The sequence below is a fragment of the Corvus brachyrhynchos genome, unplaced genomic scaffold (assembly GCF_000691975.1).
Source record: "Corvus brachyrhynchos isolate BGI_N302 unplaced genomic scaffold, ASM69197v1 scaffold115, whole genome shotgun sequence".
Lineage (NCBI taxonomy): Eukaryota > Metazoa > Chordata > Aves > Passeriformes > Corvidae > Corvus > Corvus brachyrhynchos.
This window is the reverse complement of record NW_008239553.1, coordinates 3,556,618-3,580,300: the sequence shown is the minus strand read 5'-3', so window position 1 is coordinate 3,580,300 and position 23,683 is coordinate 3,556,618. Positions and strand designations below refer to the sequence as shown.

At 36.9% G+C, this 23,683-nt stretch overlaps 1 protein-coding gene across 12 annotated transcripts in view; it reads left to right on the top strand.

The window, feature by feature from the left end:
• Positions 1-23,683, top strand: part of LRRC4C (leucine rich repeat containing 4C) — a 509,132-nt gene that overhangs the window by 472,005 nt on the left and 13,444 nt on the right. For 2 of the 12 annotated variants that reach the window (XM_017742170.1, XM_017742173.1), the window contains one exon: positions 22,921-22,984. The exons of 8 other annotated variants lie outside the window; for them this stretch is intronic. The gene's annotated coding sequence lies outside the window, so the exon portion shown is untranslated. Of the gene's footprint in view, positions 1-12,455; positions 12,504-22,920; positions 22,985-23,683 lie in introns of all 12 variants that reach the window. 2 more of the 12 variants (XM_017742169.1, XM_017742171.1) reach the window with 2 other exon arrangements.

Sequence of the window (23,683 nt, the reverse complement as noted above, 5' to 3'; positions counted from 1 at the left end):
ATAGCTTAGTATTTGGGAACTGGGCATTGATTTTAATGAATGGGGTAAGTGTAAATTTGTAAGCTGGCTGGGGTAAGTGTAAATTTGTAGAAATGCTAGGTAAGTTGGAAAATATAGAGACAGACTTTGACAGCTGTGGTCTAAAGAATTTTATGATCGTTTTCTACATTTTTATATATCATATTTTGCTGAATATTTCTAATTCTTTTTAAAGGATACTGCTGATGCAAATGAAGAGGCATTCACACACATTTTATCATTATGCATATACATACTTAGTTTTAAGTCTGGTGCAGAAAGAAATGCCATAGATTTATTTCTGAGCTGTGGTCACGGGAGTTTTAATTGCATCTTTATGTGAAAAGCTTTTCGTCAACAACTTTGGAACATGCCTTGTCCTCTAATTATTCTTTTTGTAAAAATTGTCCATGCTCAGAGTTTCTCTGACTGCCTTTTTCCTTATTACTCTCTGCCCACTTTTAGAGTATGAAAAGCTATCAGTACGTGATTTTTCTTTCATATCCTGCCAAAGGAGGTCTCTACTGTGCACAGCAATGTGTTGGTAATTCAAAAGAATCCTTCTCTGCAGGAAGCAATAACACTAGAAATGATTTAAACAAAACCTAAAATGTCACCTTAGACTAATGAAATTCCCTCATCAAGCAACACAGAGTTGACACTTCTGTGAGATCCTTTAAAACTCAGATTAAGAAGAGAAAATTAAACTTGAAATGACAGGAAACAAAACCAGCTCTGTTTTCCCTGGAAATAGTTGAGAACAGTATGTTGATTATTCTCAGACAAGCTGATTTCACAGGCAGTGACCCTAACTCAGCATAAAGAACAGCTAACAACATGGCTTTAGATGGCTGGCAATTTTATCTGTTGCTGGTCATTTAAAAAATGAAATAGCCGTCTGTCTTGGAGCTGGCCCATCTGTGGCTTCACTCATATGTCCCCTCATATGCAGGGAGACAGTTGAGGAACTGCCTTACTGGCTCAACCTAGAGATTATTTTCATCCATTTTTCCCATCCCTGAGAGCGGGCAGTACAAGTGCTCTAGTGGAAAATATAGAATTCCTTGACAGATGGCAGTTATAAAATAACTTGTGTATAAGTTTCCTTTTAAAGTCATCTCAATAAATATATCAATACCTGCTCTGAATTGCAGTGCTTTGTAGCTCTTTTACTCAGTTCAGTAAAGTTGTGGGTTTAATCCTCTTGAGATATTTGCAATACCAACAAACACCCCTCAACCCCACATTTAAATCTAGATAAACCTTTACCCCTGGTGGTACCTCTTAGTGAATAGCAGAGACCAGCTGCTTTTTTGCGGAGGATATCGGTGTTTGTAGAGGTTCCTTGGTTTTAGCGGAGTGCAGATATGAGAGCACAGCACTGGGAAAGTGTTTCTGTGAGCTGCAACTTGCCTGAATAAGGACTTTTATGTGTCCTATAGGGACACTCTAGTATCACTTAACAACTCTACATTTGGCTGCACAAGACTGCAAAAAATAGACATGCATAACATTTAGGCTGAATCCTGAGGTTGGAATCTTCAGCTTCTTTTAGGATCAATTAGAAATGGGAACTTAACTCAGATAGTCCCTGCACACACCACCATTTCTCTCTCAGCTGCTCAGCTGCGTGTGAGAGTCTAGATGTAATTTTGCTTTGGGCACAGAGCCAGTCCCTGCAACGCTGAAAGAAGTGATAGTTCAGGGCTGCTCTTTTACTTCTTTTCATCACTGCTGAGTGTTGTTTTACTTTCCTCATTTCAGAAAGAAACCCATCATTCAGTGTGTGGGCTGTCAACAGCTCCCTCGCACTCTCATTTTCTGCTGTGGTACAGCCCGATGGGGACTGCTGGCCATCCACGATGTTTCTGCACCCTGGCTGCTCTGCCCCCAGCTTTCCAGCCTCCTTTGCCTGCAGTGTATGCCCATAAATTCCCCCTGCAGACACAGCACTGCATGCAGTGTGATCACCACGGCAGCAGCCGCAGTTATCAAGAGAGATGTCTGCTTCCTGCAGGGAGAGATTTTACTATATTTGATCAGGTCACACAACCACGGCATCCAGCATCTTGCTTTAAGCAATGACCAGTACCTGATGTTTCAAATGAAGCTGAAAGCACCTAACAATGTAACTGGAGAATTGTGTGCAGCAGAAGGGAAAAGTTTATTTCACTGGCTCTGGGTGCCTATGGAATGAAAACCCAGCTACGTCTACAATAAACTGTAAAGCCATGAGTCCCTTCTGTGTCTGGAGCTGGACTTAGGAACACTTTAATAGTAATGGCAAGCTGTCTTTAATTGGTCTGGGAAAAAAACCGTAGTGAGAGCCAGAGATGACACCTGCAGCACAGACTTCGTGAAAAAGGTATTTTCTATCTGAATTTACAGGCAAGTTGGAATTTTCATGGCCAAACTAAAAAAACATTGACTGACATACTGCTAAGGCTAGTACACCATGCTGTTAACACTGGTTCATTATATTTTATTGCTGATTGCAGGGCTGCTGGTATGGAACACTGTGTTCAGATAAAGCTCCTCTGAAGCACCAATGTGAAATAGTGGAACCCTGATAACTGTAAAAATTAAGATACCTTTAATGGGTTATAAAAGCACAGTCCATCCACAGCTGTTTTTAGAAACTGATAGTGATTTCCCTGTTCTAGTGATCAGATAATTTTTAAAACCTGTGATCTTTGTTGATTTTTATTGGCTGTGATAATTTTGATTGAATTGTTTGTGCTGAAAGTGATAATACAACTAAAACGTTCTGTTTAATGTCATTTGATTTTCAAGGTTTCAGGAGGACTAAAACATTGGGTGACAAATGTTTAGATGAAATCTTTGATGATGGAGAGTTTTAGGAGGTCATCTTAGTGCGTGCGGAATCCCAGCTGCAGTAAGCTGTACATCTCTGTTATGCTGCTGCATGTGTTTTCAAATGAAACACCTAATCCAGCACCTATAGTATTTTATAAGGATATAAGGGTACCAATTGCACCATAAGAACTGTTTTTTTAAAAGAAACAGGTCTTCAACAAAGAAAGATTTCCCAAGTGAATCTATCTTAGAAAAAGTTGGGGTGATTTTTATATGGACTACAAAGATCTGCTCCTCTGTTGGTAGAATTGCTTCCCTATGCCGTCAAGTCCAAAGGCTAAACTAGAACTGAAAATTTAATGTAATTAAAATGCTGAGCTATTAACGTTTTTTTTAAAAAGTGAGGTTTTTAGTCACATAAGAACATATATTTGCCAATTCAACAAGACACATTTGAAGGAGATTTTAAGTAATTCTGGGCACTGGAATGTAATTCTCTCATGTTTGTGTCTGGCCCAATACAGACACCACTAATTAAGGGAATGCTCTTTTGGTTCACTGTGCAGAGATTATCTTCATTTCAGTGAAGGCAAAATCTTGGGTCCTGATTTAAAAATAGGTATTGCAGACATTCCACAGAGGAAAGCTCTTTGAAATGTCTCCTTGGGTACATGCAGTTCCCTGCATTTGTGCTTAGTAGTAGACCATAATTAGATTTCAAATTAATGGATCACGTGACTATCCTCAAACAAGGCTAGGCTAGGGTGAGTCAGTAGGCAAGTGAGTTAATTTCCTCTTTTGAGACCTTAATTCCAGTCCCTATCTCTTTTTTACATATGTGTCTCTATGAAATATATATGGTTTTGTATGTTTATGTATTCACCTCTCAACTAACAACAGAATAGACAGTCAGCTGGGTTAACATCTTGGGCAGGATGAAACAGCACTTGTAAATGTCGTGGTCTCTCTGGAACCCCACACTGCAAACAAGTATGTGAGGAACTGGTCTTAGCAGCTTTAAGGCATGATTATTCTATGAAATAGAAAACGGTAACGAAGACACTCATCTTCCCATTTCATTACCTCTCCCCAGAAGCAATTCAGTTCCATTTGCATGGCACAATATTCTGGTTGTTGAATCCTAGTTTCTCAGGACTGTCTCAAAGGACTGGTAATGGTTTCATATCCTCTGCATAAACATCCACTGCATACTATAATTTTGCACTTTCTCAGATCCATCATTTTTTCTTATCTCTATGTGGAGTGCAGGCACTAGTAAGAACATAATAAGGGGTGGATGACACTAAATTAGGGATAGAGGACATCACAACATGATTCTCTTTCTAACTTAGGTGATCTATATATTAGTCAAGTGAACCCAAGAGAAGAAGGCTTTTAAAACTCCAGGAAAATTATAATGAGCAATGCAAAAACAAGCTGCAAAGAGTAGCTCTGGCTCAGAGCCTCAAAATTAGGTAGATACCTTACTCCTACTTTAGGAATTAAGGATTTAATTATCATGAAGCATGCTGGCTTCAGTCTTTTAAATCTCCATGTATTTGTGCTTATCTCTAAATGACTCACAAGAAAATACATATGAGTGAGAGAGGATTCGATGTAGCATTTAACAGGCATGAAAAGAATAGAGATCTAAAAATTGAACAGGACTGCATTCCTTTTCTTCTAAAAACATATGGAGTGTAATGAATCTCTTGTGGAAAGAAAGTGTTTTTCTAATTATTTTACTGGGGCCAGCATTTCCTCCCCAGAACCTAATTAAAATTATTTCTTTTAGATAGTGGTTGGGGGTTATCTTGTAGAATGGATAAAACTCTCTTGTAAAGTCAGTAGAAATTAAATTCTTTAGATTTTTATCCCCAGGCTCTGCAAAAAATATTTCTAGGCTTTTGAATAGTTTATTATCATCAAAACCACTGTGTACATTTCATGGTATTGCATAACAGGCTATTGTTCAGTAAGTTCTGTTGGCAGTAGTTTTGGATGGGGGGAGGAGATGAAGTAAAAAAATTTTTAAAAAATCAGCTTATTAAGAAGATATGTTTTCTAATTATTTTTTTCCTCACAAGTCCTATGTTTTTTGCATTATTTACCTATTTATCACTTAAGTTATCAGATGGTCAGAGGACTAATTGACCATAAATCAATTATTCTATTTCATTTATAATTACAAAAGAGTATTTTTCATGTTTAGTTTGCTGGTGTGCAACCTTTTCAGTTGGTTTTTCACACCACATGAGTCAGTGGCACTAATGAGCCAGATATGGTGGTAGTAATTAGCTGAAATGAGCTTCTTGGATTTTCCCCCCCTGTGATTTCTTTTCATTTATTTTTTTTTTAATCTGACCCTTTATTGAGAAAGACTATATAACTCTATGATCTTGAGTCAGGAAGCTACTCTGCTGATTTTCAAGATCAAATCAGCTTTAGCTCAGACTGAGTAGTGACCCCAACAGCATCTTTTAGCAGCAGGGTGTAAATTTATAATCTTTAGTACTGCAACACAAAAGTTCTGCTACATGTATTGCAGGAATTACCCCATTAGATGTGGCACAGGACATAGTTTTCTTCAACTAAGAGTTGCAACTAATGGCAAATGTCGCATACACCACTCAGCTTTACTGTGAGTGAGCAAGGGACAGGGTAAAAAATCCCTAAACTGCTTACAAAAGCCAAGTTTTAATTCTAGTTTTCTGTAACAGGTTTAAGATTAACTTGTGACCACCGATCTTGTAGATACATCAGGAATCTGATACTACATGTAGGCAAGGCAGTATAGGGGGGGAAATCCCTGAAAGACTGACTTGTTTGGACAAATGCTACTTTCATTTCCAGCAAACCTAGAGTTCTACCCTACAAAGTGAGTATGAATAATTTTTTTTTCCTATAGCAACATGTGGAGTGATACTGTAAAGTATATCAAAAGTGCACTTTTGGATGCATTTTGGACAATAAACTCCTGATCTTAAACTACAGAACAATTTTTGAAGTGCATTCTCTTGGCAAACCCTTTTTACATTTTCCAGATTTTACAGCCAGCTGCTTTAAGTAACAGGAAAAAATTAGTAGCTCATACTTGTAAGAAAGGAATCAGCATCAAAGATTATGGGTACTTTTGTCTAATGCAGTCCTGATAGGTTTATGCATTTTTTTTCTAATTCAGCTGAAATGCTGTGAGGCCTCACTAAGATCAAACTTTCAAAATAATGGAAGGTTGTTATCTTCTCCAATAGTTAACTCATATTTAACATAGATCTGTAACTTTAAATAGAAAGGTGATATTTTTGCATATTGCATAAGAGAATGTGATACAATTAAGGGGTATGACATTTGCCTGAAGGGACAAGTGGGAAACAGCAATGTCATAGAAACATTCCAACTTCTCTTCTGAAGTCCTCTTAATCACTTGATTGGTCAATGGCACAGGAGTTACCCTTGAGTGAGGTGACTGGGAAAATAGGGGAGATAAAATGGTTTGTTCAGTTTCTGCAGTTCAAAATAGCTGATTATTTAGTAGCTGTTGATGAAAGTATATATCTTTTTGATACTATTGTGAAAATGACATTGTTTAGACTGAAAAAGAAAGCTAGAACTTGGGATTTTTGATTCTGAATTTGTTTGTTAATTTTGGCATGGCTTTGGCAAGGCATAATTCATCAGGAGAGGAGTGAAAATTAAATTTAAGGACTTATAATCTAAACCTTTTAATGTCTTCATTCCAGAGGAAAGACTCATGCATATCAAACACTGAATTCCTCCTAACCATTGTCCACATCTACTAGGAACCTCCCCTTGTTTATTCCTTGTGACAGAAATCCAATTGTCATTGTAAAGGACAGAGACACAAATTGTTGTAGAGGATCTTTATGACCCTGCTGTTGATAAGTTTGAAACATATTTGAGAAATACTGCATTAAATATAATTTCCATGAGAATGTAATTAACTAATTACCAGACAAATATTAAAAGACTAATCTTCATTCTTCCTCATTAAGAGTGAACAAAGAGAGATGGTATCCTTTGTTGCTGTTGTTGTTGTTTTCCTTAAGTGTATGTACATTGGCCCACAGTTATCTGAACCAGCACTTGGATAAAAATGTTGGATCAGGAGTTTGAGAAACTATTTAAATGGATGCAGTGAGACAGAGCCTGTGCCAGTGAAGCTACACTGATTTATACAAGCTGTGGATCTGGCCTGTGAATTTTATTTTTGACAGTAACCACTATTACAGCACAGTCAGGGCTTTCTACAGGCATTCTTCATGACATAGAGCACTGGCTCAGCATCCATAACTAATTTGGTGTTGAATGAAATGATTGCTATGCACTGAATTGATATTGAAATTTCCCATTGAGAGAATATTCCAAAAATAGCAAAATTCAGCATATGTTCAGAAAAAAAGGACCTTTTTCTTAGGGGATTAAAGTCAGGTCATTTTAGCTGAAGTATGGATCTTTGAATTTTATTCATGTTTTTGATGATTGTGCCACCATACAATGGGCAGAGTGGCATGGCCAAGGATCATTGCTCTGAAAATGGAGTTGATCATTGCTCCTTGTAGTCTGCAAGGAAGGTGAAGCAAATCCCAGTTCAGAATCCTTGGGTCAACAGTCTGAAAATCAGAATTTCACAAAGACAGCAGTGGCTCTGTACCAGCTTCCAGGTATACTGTCTGCTGTTTCTGCATTTTCTGTTCGTATTGTTCAGCAGTGACTAATAAAATGATTCCTCTCATTTCCTAGTATGTTCTTACTTTACCTTTTAGTAAAAATTGGGAAATAAAGAATAACATCGAAGAGCAATTGCATATGGTCTAGTAAGTGCATTTCTCACTCTTAAGTACGGCTTGTTAAATTTCATTTTGAAAAATGAATCTGTGTTTAGTATAAATGTGAGGGATCCTGGTGAGAATAAAAGCACCCCAAACCATTAAAAGAAAAAAAAATCTTTTATTTTTGCTGCTATATAATTTTGAACGTACTTAGTGATTTGTACTGCACTTAAGGAAAAAAAGAAATTGCTGGCAACTTGGACACCAGGCTGCAGGTAAATTAAATTTTAAAAGAAGGATTTAGTATTCTTTAAGAAGGAAAAATGAATTTTTTCAGTTCTTATAAGACCCTTAATTAAACGGAAAGGTGACTTACTATGCCACTTTTATACATTAAGGGGAGACTAGTTAAGCTGTTTTTCTGACTTCGATATACTGAAGTCTTGCTGGGCTGCTTTGTGGAGCTGCAGAAAACTTTCCCTCTTTAAACAGTTGTAAAGTATTACGAAAAAATTGTAATACAGCTTTGCTCTCTTCTTGTGGATACCTATAGAGTGGACTTTAAATCCCAGTATTTGCCACTGAACATTAATTTGTTACTGTTCTAAGTGAGAAATGTTGCTCAGGGCAGTCTGGACAGCAGATACTGGATGTTAATAGATCCCACAAAATGATGGTTTACTATCTGAGGAAGAGGTAAGGTAATTCATGTCTGTTTCCCAAGTAATCTCTCATGCCCTGTCTCACTCAGACCAAATGCGAGGGAAAAGAGTCTGGCACATGCTTCTGCAAATACTGATAGAAAGATTATCAGTACGCTTAGTTTACTGTTATCTAAACGATGTAAGGTACCAGTCTCTTCCCATTGGATACCTAGCTTTCTGTCTCTCCCAAAAATGATCCATTGCATCTGCTGAACGAAATGGAAAGTTGCAAGAAGCTATTTTATCAAATTCATAAAAGCAGATTGTTCTCCCAAGCTAATTCTGCAGCAGTGCTCTAGTGCTATTCTGGCAGAAATAACTGTTCTCTGACATGATAGAGAAATGAATGAGAAATCCACTCCACTTATATTTGAATCCTTTTCCAAATATGTATTTTCCAAAACACTAGGGAAGTTTACCCGAATTGTTTTTTGTCAAATTTGAGCATAGATATATAGCCCACATTTCTAAAATTTGCCTTTGATTTCAGTTGAAGATAGAAGTCTTCAGTATTTCTTGATATAACATGTTAAACTATAAAAAACCTGCTATGATTCTCTCCAGAAATACTTAGATTTCAGTGGACAATAAAGTAACTGTGAGATATATATATATATATATATGTATGTTGTTTGTTGGTGTAGGATTTAAAACTCACAAGGAAACACCTGCATGAAATTCAATAAATAACTCTAAGCTATTGTCATCTATTAGTCAATGTAAAACCTCTTAAATTCCATGTACACCAGACATAACACATTATAAAGGAGGTGATAAGGACCCGTCTTCCTTTAATGTGGATTATGTCTGCTGTTTTTATTTCATAACTACCATTGCAACCCTATACTTTATGTCACTAAGGATTAAAAAAGAGAAAAAGAAAGGAAATAACTCATTATTCAGAGAAAGGGAAGTTTATTTCTTGAGAACCAAAACTAGATCCACTCTTAAGGTGTGATTACTATCCTATCATCATTCAGCAATCAGAATTCTTTATTACATAGTTAAAACTGTTAGTCTTATCTTTACCATTTTAAGCCTATTTTATAAAACCTCCATTTTCATAGCAGTTGGCTGTCTGAACCTCTTGATATTCATAAGCCCATGAAATTATAGAATGGTTTGGGTTGGATGGGACCTTAAAGATCATCCAGTCCAGCCCCCTCTGCCATGGGCAGGGACATCTTCTACTAGACCAGGTTGCTCAGAGCCCTATCCAGCCTGGCCTTGAACAACTCCAGGGATGGCGCATCCACAACTTCTCTGAGCAACCTTTTCCAGTGCCTCAACACCATCACAGTAAAGAATTTCTTCCTAATATCTAATCTATATCTGCCTTCTTTCATTTAAAAGCCATTTTCTCAAGTTCTATTACTGCATGCCCTTGTAAAAAGTCCCTCTTCAGCTTTCTTGTATGCCCCTTTAAGTATTGGAAGGGTGCTGTAAGATCTTCCAAGACACCTTATTTTTCAAGAATGTATAAGTCTAGTTTAGAGGGTACCAAGGATCACAGACTTCAACTGGAATAAAAATCATCTGGTTTCAGTGACTTGAATGAAACAACTCCAGTTTATCCCATCTGGGAAATTGGACTAAATTCAGACAATTTCCTAGAATTACAGAGAAAAATATTGCCTTCACTCTACTGGAAAGGAAAAAAGAATTATAAAGAGCAGCCGCAGGAAAGTGTTATATTTATCACTTTCTTTTCCCTGTAAATTTTTTTTTTCCATCATCCCCCCCCACCCACCCCCAGCTAGTGATAGCTTAGATTTAGATCTGTGACTGCAGTGTTAAAGGAAATTCTTAAATCTGTGCATATTCCTTATCTCTGATACACAGCAGCTGTCCTGTCTTCCATGAAATTCTTCTGAGATTTAGGTCCCAGTTCAGAAATCAGGTCTAATAAAGGAAATCTCTGTGCTGCTATGTGAAGAATGTGAGATGGAACTCCCTGTAGTCTTTGCTGATTCTAGTTGCTGTGATTACATCTTGTCACTTTCTGAGCTTTCTTAAGTACTGAGCATATGAACAGCAATATGAATAAAGAAATTAAGGTGCTTTTCTGAAGATGCTTGAACCCAAGTTTTAAAACCATTCTTGCAGATCAAAGGCAGACATTGACAGACAGTTACTTGGTAATAGCTGCCATTAGCCATTCTTGCACAAGTGGATACATCTGGAAATAGGCAAATAACTATATTTGCCTATAGGCAAATAGCAAAATCCACTCTGCAATTAATTGTGTAATCTTCCAGCCTAAAAAGTCCACTACATAATGCAGGTCTGCAAGGCATGGCAGTGTTGGGGATATACATGCTGTGTATCATTGATATTTAAATGCAACATTAGCACTTATTTAGTAGCTCACAACCCCATGGAACTGGTGTGAAATACTCTGGGAAGAGAGTGCCTGATGACGCCAAAAATTCTTCAGATACTTCACAGGATGACTGCACTATCCATGTCCACTATAAGTGCTTGCATGTGTGCCTGCTAATGACTCCTTGAAAATATTTCATGTCCTTGTCCTCATGCATCTTTCTGGAGGAGAAAGTATAGACACGAATCCAGGAAAGAGTTTTGAGCAAAGAGAGCTGGACGCATTAGCAATTTTGTCCTTCAACTGTAGTTTTTATGTGCTCAGACTAGAGCAACAGTTAGAATTCAGAAATTCAGAAAGTATTTTCTTGATAGGAAACAAATAAGTAGCTTTTTTAAAATAGTGTTGAGGTCTATTTAGGTGTATTAGATATAGCTATGCATGTAGAAATGCATGTATTTGAATGAAAGCTTCACCAGCTGTGTTATGCTTTATTACTATCTTTAACTATTGACCAGATAGTATTTTTTCCTGTAGTAACTCTGTGTCTTTCAGTGTATAGAATGAAAAAAATAACCTGAATTCAGTACTCGGGCCTTTATCAGGAAAGTTCTCCTTTTCTGGAAGCTATTTGTTACCATAAGGTATGACAGCTGCTTTAAATCAGCTGCATTAATATATTGATGTTATAAAATATTATATTACTGGTTTTTTTATAGCACACTTTTATATATAGGAACTCTTTTTAGCTGTCTCAGTTACTATTTTTTCCTTTTATGTTCTGTGACACTTTTAATTAAATGAAAATTACATTTCCATCTCCCTGAAAACTGTCCTAAAAGAATGTCATCAAAGCCCTAGTGCTTACATCAGCAGTAATCTGCAATTGGCACTCTATAACAAATTCTTAGTGATACACATCATGGACTCCTGACTCCACTGAAACCAAATGCAAAACTCCTTTTGGTTTCTGTAGGAGTAAATTTTTACCTATGATTTTCTCTCATGGAACTAAGTAAAAATGCAAGTGTGTGGTGAGCTGATGAATATAGGATAGTGTATCAGCATTTAAGAGTCTGAACAGCTGAACAAGCAGGCAGCACTGCTGATCCTAGGCATTAGAGCCTGTTGGTAACTTGAAGCAGATATACAGCACTATGGTGTAAATTATCCTCTGCTAAAGTGCTATAAGCTAGATTTCCTGGCTCTGATATGAATTTCACATTGGTGTAATAATATTTTGAATTTGGTTGGTGATTTTGACAAGCAGGATATAAGCAGCCTACGTAGAGAAGATATTCCATTAAATAAATGTGTATTCATCAATTTTAAAACCATGTCTATGTGAAAAACAATCTATTATTTTTCTCTGTAAGACTTATTGTAGCATAAAGTTCCAGAGAGATAGCATCTATTCTATCTTTATAATTTATGTTTCTTGGATTTATAGGTGGTCTGGACAGAAATAACTCATATAATTTGCCAAATTTTCTCACAAATTGTTTTAAAGCCTTGGATTTTCAGAAAGCTGCATTCAAAGCTCTCTTTGTTAATGGTAACTTTCTAGGCAGATCTATATTATCAATTCTTGAATCAGATTATATATTTTGAAAAGATATGCATTATGTCTTGGATACCTCAAGAAAACACATTGGGATGGATGATATGGGATTTTGCTCGTGTCATATTTCAGTGCACATAGTAAAACAATGCTCCAATATATAAAAATACATAATTATTTTATTTTGCCACATTAAAGTAGCTGACACTGTTATAAAACTGGACCTTTAATTTTTCTTCCAGAGCGTGACTAAGCTAGCTAAAGGGGAAGGATCTTTATTCCCTGTTAAGGTAAAATCCGAATGTCATCTTATATGTGCATGTTTGACCCTATGATTATGCCTTATACAAAGATATTTGGGGGTTAATGAACTTGCTCTTGGAATCTAGAAATTAAAACAGTAGTAATTAGTCACAGTAGAGTGGAACTGTTTCTGAAATGTTATCTTTGAACAGTGCTGTGGTACATGAAACAACATCAGTCCTTTACCAGGTCAGAAACATACATTTGTTAGACAAGAATTGACACATAAGAGAATATAGGTAATGCTGATTTGTAGAGTTTAGATCAGTCTGACCTCATGCCAGGGGAGGTCATGGAGCAGATTACCTTGAATGTCATCATGCAGCATGTACAGGACAACCAGGGGGTCAGGCCCAGCCAGGATGGGTTTAAGAAAGGCGGGTCTTGCTTGACCAACCTGATCTCCTTCTATGACAAGGTGACCTGCTTAGTGGGTGAGGGAAAGGCTGTGGGTGTTGTCCTCCTGGACTTTAGTAAAGCCTTTGACACCGTCTTCCACAGCATTTTCCTGGAGAAACTACCTTCCCATGGTGTGGACAGGTGAACACTTCATTGGGTAAAAACCTGGTTGGATGGCTGGGCGCAAAGAGTGGTGCTGTATGGAGTTAAATCCAGCTGGTTTTCCCTTTCCTTCTTCAGCTACTGAGGCTAGTTCCCTGAAGGTGAACTGTTGTTCTTTTTCAAGGGCTTTACATCTCCTTAGTTGGATGACCCCAAATTATAATGAATGTCACATTTTGCCAGATACACAGTCCTATGGAAGGAATTTTCTTTCAGATTTTATCATTGCAGTAATTTTATCATTATAGTTGTTGGAAGGATTGGACTGGGTCTCGAGTGATCCACACTGGTGTCTGTGGTCTGTTCTCTGGGTAGAAGAGACGTCCAATGAGTTTCAAGTAGGAACAGCGTTATAAATTTTAGTTTCAAACTCCCAAAGTATTTCTTCAGATTTGCCATCTATAGTGTCACCAACTTTCAGCAGATACTTGATAATATATGTGTTGCATCTGGCCAGTGTGGAGCGTGAAGATCATGTTTATAAAGTGTCTTACACACACATACTAAATTTTGGCAACTGATTTAATCCATTATTGCCTCAGTTTCTTCAGCTGTGAATGAGAATAATATTACCTGTCTCTTTTCCAGAGGGCTTGCGAGGGTGTGTTTATATTTGACATCTAATTAAGGCAATCCAATGAGTGATCGATTGATGCCAAAAACTCCCATTGTATGCAAAGGGCCCTGGGGTCACTACATTCATGCAATTCCCAATAACAGAACTATCAGGTCCAAGTTTGTTGTTCAGATCCAGGAAAATACTTGTAAGTAGTTGTCATAGTCCCCCTGAGTCATCACATAGTTTCACTCTTAATTTTATTTCACTACCTGCCTTCTAAATTGAATTGAAGCGTTCTCCCACTTGTAATATTTAAAGGTGTACAAATGCTGTACGCAAGAGCACCTGTGACCTGTTCATTGCCCAGCAGTGATAGATCTGGTAATAATGTGCTTGCTATTCTGGCTGTACTGCACTTTGGTAACACCTAGAGTTTAATTGAAATACACCCTGACCTTGGTTTTGTTCATGAAGCATAGAATGGACATAATTACTATGAATCTACCGAGGGATATTATGGAAAAATGTCATATTACTAATTTTGGCTCCTCACTCTCTTTGGGGAAAAAAAAACCCCACAGATTTCAGTAAAAAACAATGTGCTGCAGTTTCATAGAAGTCCTAAAACAAGTAATTTTCCAAAAAATTAACTTCTTATATTTCGCTGTACCTATTTTTTCTTTCAAAACACTATCACAGTATGATAATTGCATTGCCCCTAACAGTTTCATATTCCTTCATAATTAAACAGCTTGTAAATTGCAGACCACAAAGTGCCTGTGTTCCACTCTTACCTTAAGGGGTTTCCATAGTTACAAGGACAAGAAGTTTAACCATCATTTGCCAGACTTGAGGCTATTTGCAGCCTTAACTTTTTAGCTCATGTCTCTTTCTCTTTGTTGCTTTGTTTATTAACAGAATGAGGGAGTAATTTGGACTCAGTTAGCCACTACAAATGCAATGATGCAAAATGGGCTCTGGTGCTTTAGTGTGTTGTTAGCTGGGTCTGTTTTACCCAGAAGGTATTTTGAAATAATACATACTAACAATATAGCCTATAGTTATCAAGGTTATGAAATACCTACCCAGCACTTCTCCAACTCAGCATCAAATAATTCAGCACTTGAAAACAGGAAAACATCCTTCTTGATGCATCACCATGGCATAGAAGTATTTAGGCAGATATCTATTTCAAATCATACCCCAAAAAACATTGATGCAGGTTTACCATGGCTGCTTTAATATAATTTCCTTTCATCCCTCAGTCTCCTCTGTTTTACATAATACAAAATGCATTTGGAAAAACAGCACTTTTTATGGTACAAACTCGATCTTTTCATGCCACTGAAATGGACAATTCTCACATTTGCAAATGTCAAAATAATCGTAAAATCTTTCAAAGTTACTTCAGATTTCACCAGAGCATGTCTGTTGCCAAACTGTAGAGAATTGTAGTAAACTGCTATTGCATTATATGTTCATCAAAGTAAAATATATTTGTCTTCTAGTTTATGTCATCTACTGAGGTCAAGAGCTCGGAGGATGGTGTGTATGGGTACAAGAATATTCAGCATTAGCACATTCAGTAGACAAGTGCAAATATTGTAATTTCGGAAATGATGTTCTGGGCTTTAAAAGTTAGACTCCAATTTTCTAAGATTCAGATGAAACTTTCTTAAGTGCAGGTGTATACTCTAATTGTTTTTTGTTTGTTTGTTTGTTTGTTTCTCTTCATTATACTGGCTATGTTCGTATATGCATTCTTAGGCTGTTCTGACCTGGCATTTCCCACATCTGTTTTTGTAGTTTGTGAGTAGTTAGAAAACTCTGGAAGGAATCAGAGCTAACATCTTGGATTCCATGAGCCTTGCACATTTTTGCCTTTCCATTTTTGAACAGATACCAACTTTAATCTTACATATACTTAAAGTGCAGAATTTTCCCTACCAGTTTGAAATGTTCTAGTACATTTTTGAAAAGGATGTTAATTTATGATTTAATGTTTCCATGTGTAAAAATTGATAATATTCTACTGGACCAAAACTAGTATTTTTGAAATAAAGTATACTGTACTATGTCTAAATAGATGCTGTTAAATCACTGCTAAACCAAAAAAAAATACTGTAGTATTTTAAAAAATGACCCCAGCATGACAGGAATAAAAACTGCAATGTTTTGGACCAGTATTTTAGAACAGCGTATAATTTTCTATTAAAGGTTGTTTTTATGCTAATTTTGTTGTGGTTCTCAGATGCCCCTAACATAGATCTGTGATTTTAGTTTGATAATAAATGAAAAAAGAATTAAGAAAGCATAGTTATAGAAATAATGCAGTTTAATTATTGCTCACTGAGGTATTTCTGCCATAAGAGAGAGAAATCTTTAAGGTGCTTGTATATATAGATATATATAGATATATATATATATATATATATAGCCCCTTATATCATGGAAGGCACATGAGATACCATGACAGACTTCTGTAATCAAGAGAATTTTATTATCAGGCTATTGTAAAATTTCTATTGTTCCATGTTTTTCCTACATAAATTTCTGTCCAGAAAGAGATATGAGATGAAACAAACAACAAAATGTCAGAGAAAATGTATTTTATCTACTGAATTAGTGAAGCAAAATGGAACTCCAGTAACCCAGGGGGATCAGTGATGAGGTAAAAAACCTTTTTACCTTTATGTAATTGGTTTCAATCAAGCCCAAGTCAATACAGAACAAAAGTTCCTAATGTCTACATGGGGTCTCGAGAAAACGAATTCAAATTAACTTTGAAAAGGGACTAGCTAAACTACATTACATCCTTTTATGGACACTCTTAATTGAAGTTACAGTGGCCTTGATTCAATTTAGCTTAAATTAAATTCTAAATAAGAATGTCCACACTAAGATTTAATGCAATAGAATTAACCCACTTAAAAGTTAATTCCAATTAAAATTCTAAAATGTTTCTGGGTGCACTAGAACCAAGCTGTATTGCAGTGGTTTTTATGAAAGAATTTTAGTTCATTGTGAATAGTTCATAGATTGCTCCCATTCATACCACTGTGAACAGTCTGAACAGAGAAGTTAGGATTGTCTTGTCCTCGTCACCCTTGGAATGACGTCTAGGGAGAGGACAACAAAGTCATAAAATTCATCTTAAGAAAACTAAGTTTGTCCTAAAGAAATATTCTTTACATATCATCTGATGTTTTCTATGATTTTCCTGTGAAATTAGTTTTACTGAAGATACAAACTGCGAATGATGCTTAAGAGTAAAATAATGTTTAAAAATAAAGAGAAATACCAGACTGATTGAGATTCAAACACTGTAAAATATCTTAAGTTCTAGCTAAAATGCAAATATTTTTGCTTGGACCCATGTACACTCAAATTCTCATTTTTAAGACATCTATTTCATGTTCATATCTGTTATCTGATGTTAAAGAGAAAATTTTAAACCTTAGGAAGAAATGAGAGAGAAAACATGAAATCATGCTGGAAAATGAGGTGTGTGAAATAAAGCTGTTTTTTGTATAACAAAATGAAAGAAAAGAAGAAAAAGGCAGACTGGGTCAAACTCATCCTTGATTGAACTCCCCTGAAATCAATGGTGATTCAGGAGGATTGAATGTGTCCAATCACATTTAGGTCTTTCAGATCAGTGTCTTAGTGATTCAGCTGAGTCTTAAAAGGCTTGCAGGAGAGAACTGGGAAGTATCTGGGGTACAGCAATATCCACTCTGCCTCCTACACTTACATGCTTTAAGGGGCCACAGAACTATGTCCCAGAGCAAAACAGTGAAACATGCAAAGACAAGAATAATTTACCTTGTGTTTTTGATTTGTCTGGTCTCATGAGTAGTCAGTTTGCATTGCAGGGCTGTCTATCTAGCCCTCTTTGGCCTCCATTGTATTTAACTAAAAACAAAATAAAAAACAAATGGATAAAAACTGCTGGGCTTTGAAACCTCCCCGGTTTTTAGAGATTATTGTAATGGCTCCCTTAACTGTTGTTGAGACTTTTAAAGTCCTATAGCAATGAAAAGGGAAAACTGATTTTTAAGAATGTAGATAAAGTTACACAGTTCTACAGTCGCAGTCATGGGGTTTCGTTGTAAACCAACCTGTTTTAAAAAACCCAAACACCTCAGACAGGAGTCAGTCCATGAAGAAATACAAAATAAGATTAGGAAGAGGAAGATATGAGATCTACTGTAAACTGTTATTTCACTGTTTTTTGCATGATGATGCACTGCAGTGCTCTGTTAAGACCATTGCATGTGTTCTTTTGTTATTGACAAAAGCATCCCGTTGAGAAAGGGAACAGTGTCATTGTACTGTGCAGGGTCAGGGAACAGCACGCAAACTGTTTGCACTGCTCTTGAACTGAGAGCTCTAGTCCTCGAGGGTTCAGCCAGGTGGAAAGGTATTTCAGGAGAGAAAAGGGGGGAGGTGAGGTGGGCAGGAGGTTATGGTGAGTGAATCCCTGGCAATGTGGTTCCATCGGCCCAACCCTGCACAGCCATATGGGGACACACATGTGAGGCTGCTGGAGCATTTGCAGAGCAGATGTTGGTAGAGGATTTCTGACCCCAGTGGAACTCCCTGCCCACAGTTCAGTCTCTGCTCTGGGACAAAGATTAACCCTTGTGTGCTTCAGTACTTTGTGGAGCTAAAGCATATTGTGCGCTTGTCTCTACACTGAAATTCCCTTGGCTGCTTCTGCTGGCGTTGCTGCCAAAAGGGGATCAGTCTCAGGCCCTTGGAGCATTCAGAGTTCCTGAAAAGAGAGTCAAAAGAGTCACTTCTGTATAAGGTCATCCTGGGATTTAGACCTATTTTTATTGCTGTACTCCAAGCTCTGTTCCATACAGAGACTATTTTCAATTCTCTGGTGCTGATGCTACCAGAAGAGACTTCCCAGCATAATTAGCTGCTTGATGCACCTAGCTGCTCTTCACATGTTTGGAAATCTGCTATTTAATTTGCAACTGCAGAGTGGCTTGTTTTCTGAAAAAATGCAGATATCATTGCAAGGGGTTTTTCTCTCAAAAAACCTCTTTAACAGCGTGTGAGGTACAGCATACATAACTGTGCTATACAGAGTGAAGCAAAGATGCATTTTCTGAATGCATCCACATATTTGTCAACTTGAAAAAATTATAAAAAGTGATTTGAATGCTTCTCATCCTGAAATTTTCTGGGACATGGCTGAGGGAGAGTTTTGGTGATTTAAGTGTTTTTCAGCTGAGACTTAACTGTGATGCATTTGCGATGATTTAATTTTACTGTGATGGTTTAAACACCCTATACTTGATAAATTCTGTCTATATTTTCAATGCAGTACATGTAACAACACATGCCAATTTTTTTCATGGCAGCTGTACAGCACGAACCAAAGTGTGCTAGATCATACTGTATCTTAAATTATATATTGGGATAAAGCCATGGCCTTTGCACTGTACAGCTCTGCTGCTGAGACAGTTATTCACAGACCCACAGACAATATAGAAAGCAAAGTCTGAGCTGCCAACAGCAACAAAACTGCCAGTGATCCAGCTAAGGGTCATTGGAGCTTGGGGAAATATCTTTGCCACCTGCCATATCTCATTAGGCAGATCTTTGGAGATGGTGTGGAAATTCTCTTTTGTAATCAAAGCCCCCCATTACAGAAAAATCCTTCAGCAATCAGAGTGAACATAGTCACTTTCTCCTGGTAGTATAGCAAAGGGAGAACAAAGCACATCAGGCCCAAGACCTAATTATCAAAAAAAAGAAAAAAACAAAATCGAATTGGGGGTACTATTACAATGCCCATAGGGAAGGCGTCTCTGCGCACACATTTGGCAAAGTTACATTTCAGTAGCATAACTACAGCATCCTTCAAGCTGTCCCTAAGGAGAGCTGTGCTCTGCATAGCTGCAGAGGTAGATTAGCTCTGTCATTCCTTGCTTCATCTTCCGCACTGGATCTTAAGAGGGCAATGTTTTTTGCTCAGAGGAAAATGTGTAGTACATCGGGAGTAACAAAGAGTCAGATAAGCTATAGAGAGGAGAACATGCGTATCAAATGTCAACTTCAAAAAAAAAGATTTTTTATTTCCGTGCAAATAGAAAACAAAACAAACAACTCTCCATGTATGTCTGGGAATGTGTCCATGGCCATAAAAAGAATATACATTACCGTGGTAAAATAACAGATGATATATGCTTTAGTAATTAGAGCTGCGCCACAGACAGACTTAAGGTCATGTTTGGAAACACATTTGATAATTGTAGTGTCTGGGGAGCTGACTGTGCAGTAAGGAAATTCTTAGCATTTTAAACTAAATTTTTAGTCTATACAGCAGAGGGCACTAGTGTTATTGAATTGACCATAGAGTTGCTATTTTTGTACTATAAAAATGAAAAAAAAATTACTTAGAAGACAAAGAGGTGTCAACAAAGACTAAAGAAGCTGGTTGATGGTCTGTGTTCCATGTGCGGGTTGGTAAAGCTAAACCTTCGTGTGTGTCTAGCATAAATAGGTATTGAATAGCAAATTACTCTAGTACAGAGCTCCTGGATCTTTATGTAAAGCCCATTAAAATATTTCCATAACATTCTTCGAGGCTTTGAATTAATTTTGCACTTTGATTTTGTGCTGACTAGTTTTCTTTCCAGGGTGTTTCCAAGATATTTATGATTTAAAATTAACCTGATATGAAATACCTGCACTAAGACTTCCTGAATATTTAAGCTCTGAGCTCTGGAAAACCACTGGTATAATAGAGAGGACCTTTTTACTACATTCTTCCTTCCACTAGGAATCTTACTGCCATATGTCAGCCTCATGCAAAGCTCATTGGTTGGAAGTGAGGACTAACAAGGTATTGCCTAGTATATTTTCGGCAGGTCATGGTCATTTTTTTGGATCATCAGCTCCCCTGTACTTTAGCAGCACCAAGTACAGTTACCATGGTCTTGTCTTAAAAAAGGCATTTTTCTTCCTGTATTGCCAAAGAGGAGGGAAAAAAATTGAGTAATATAAATAAATCAATATTTAAATCAAATGGTGGCTGCAGAAGCTAAGATTTTCTCTCACTGTCTCCCAGAAAATGTTGCAGAGGGATGGCAATATAGATATTCTGTACTTAAATATTAAGCAAGAGATGGCTTAGACACAGAAAGATCAAACATACAAATATACATGAAAACATATCTAGGACTTTGTATTCACATATCACAAAATGGTGATCCTGTCTTCAAACTTACAGACTCAGAGAAGCTATCAATTGGTCAGTAACCAAACTTATATTTGAAGAATGCGCAGATTTGAATTTTACAGAAACCTGACAGTGTCAGATTTCCCTGGAGGTCGTTGATAGGTCGTGGTGCTGAAGCATATGTTTGATTGAGACATCCCTAGCTCAGGACTAGGGAGAACAGTAAATGAAACAGACACAGGCAATTTTGGCCTTCAGCACAAGGAAAAAGCTGTTCTACATGAATGATTCATTGTTTCAGTCAATAACCTAAAATAAGAAGAGTATAGGGAATTTATTTTAAGAAGGTAAAAGCATTTCTTTCAAAAATCTTTTTGCAACTGAGACAATGGAAACATTTTGGTTTGGATCAGACAATATTTGCTGATCAGTCTCATAACTGGATAATTTATTTGTTGTAACAATGTACTGTATTCGATTAAAATTACAGTTTTTTCCCCCATGGAGTGTATGTGTAGTGATGAAAAAGGGAAGATTTGCTGCATAAAGAACTAGGTAAAGGAAATTGTGGGAGATACCATCAGGTTCAAGTACTTGGAACAGGAGGAAAGTGCCTTGGAGTGCTTGCAGCATGGCTTGGGATCATCAGCTTTTTGGAGGCTAGAAAAGAGCAGCTGAAGGGACTTGGTGCATACACTGTCTGATGTTGAGGGTGCTTGCTCTCCCATGACCTCTCTTATTTCTCTGCACTTTTTTGTTCTTCAAATGCCATAGTTTTCCTGGTCCTTCGGGGTATCCAGGATACAGGACTGAGAGCAGAAAGTCACAAAAAGAAAGGTAGAGAAACCATATGGCATCCTCCAAAGATGGCCTTTAATAGTGAATGGGTCTGAGAAGAAGATTCCTGCATCTCTGCAAGCCCCACATGCTGCCTGTGCCACACCAGCCTTGTACAAGGATAACTGGCAACTCTGAAGGCAGACATAGCAAGCTGAGTTCTCATCCAAGTTCCAGTGAAGACAAAAACATTGCACCAGTGCAGTGGTAAAATAATTGGTTTGATGTGTTTCTGTGTCTGTTTTATTACTTGTTAATGGAATTCATTATTCAGTCCAAATCCTTAGGGGATAAGATTTAGAAGAATTTTTAAAATGAGAAAGGAAAAAAAAATTACAGCACCAAAAAAAAAAAAAAAAAAAAAAAGAAAGGTGACAAAAATGCTAAGACAATCACATTAACTATCACAGATGATGGTTAATTACTACTCAACAGCAAAATTAATAGGTGACAGATCTTTACTAAGGACCCTAAAATTGATATTAGGCTCTAATATAATTCTTTTGACCACAATGGCAGATTTTTCTTCATAACTGTTTAAGAAAGTTGGAAACTATGGCCTTTTCACCTGCTTTTTGAAGATAGTTTTACTACAGTTGGATTTTTGATACAAGCAAACTTGAATGTTAGTGATTAGAGTGTTTCTCCATACATTCTATTCAGCACATCTGAAGAGATAAGTGACCTTGTCAGCCTGCAGTAAAAAGGAAGGTGTGGAGAGCAGCTACCCTTCATCTAGTCTAGTACATTATCCTAAATCCATGAAGCTGATATTCCAGAGTACAGTTTTTGGCAGAGGGAAGGGATGGAGGGGTGGGAGCAGTAACGTCTAACACTACAGCCACAGGGTTCTCCAGAGACATGGGACAGAAGTGTAAGCTGCAGAGAGAAAAGCTGAGTGACTTGCTCAAGGTTGCAAAACATATTAGTTTCATGAATCTTTCATAACAAGAATGATGTTTTATAAATATGCAGAGAGATCAAACATACAGATACAGCCCAGACTTTCTAGTTCCCTTCACAGTTTTTTAACCATTATATTGGCTTTCTCTGGAGTAAATTATTAAAAGTGAGATGAGAACACTTGCTAGCTCGGAACCCTTATAGCAGGTTTTTTAAAAATGCAGGAATGAATTCTCAAAAACACATTGTCTGAATATATAATTAGAAAAAAAGTCTTTCATTAAATGAATTGTTGTGAGATGAAAGTTAATATATTTTTCCTGGTTTTTTGTTTTTTTTTAAGAAAGATCTTTTTCTGCACAAAATGAATCCATTTGGAACCTGGAGTGGAAAACCGTTGCCTTATGGTATTTTGTTTTACTGAATATATATGTACTATCCATCTGGGTGCTCTAGGTTATAAATGTGCTTAAAGCTTGCTGTAATTTCTAAGATTTCACTTTTGGCTGATTTATAAGAAATTTCAATAATCTCAGCAACAGAGGAATCTTGAACTGAGCAGCAGATTGAAAATGAACCAAAGGCTGGGGACTATAAAAACTGCCACAAATGAATCAGTACTGAAGTTCTTAAAATGGTAATGATTATTTGTAGTGTAAAGGTCTTTTTTCCCCTTGCAGTAAGAATTTTTTGAGGTTTTTTTCAAGGTGCTGGTGAAACTGCCAACCCTGAAGCTACAGGGATATTTTTCAGCACTTAAATGGCTATTCTTATTTCTGTGTTCATACACATTTGCTAATGAGTATTTCTCTGATGCTGGTGCCAAACAAAAGAATTGAAGAGGAAATATCATTAAATTGGTTGATGCTCTGCATGCTTTTCTTTTTTTCTTTTTTTAATTCTTATAGGCAAGATCTTGCACTGTCATCTGCATGACATTCAGTATTAGAGACTTACTTCTAGTTTAACGCTGATTCAGGAATCCAGTTTGTATAGACAAAGATTTTTACCCACATCAGACAGGAGTTTCCACTCGCTTTTCATGTTATCTGTTGTCTTGTCTTGCAATGTATAAAAAAGGTTAATGCCTTGAATACTTCGATATC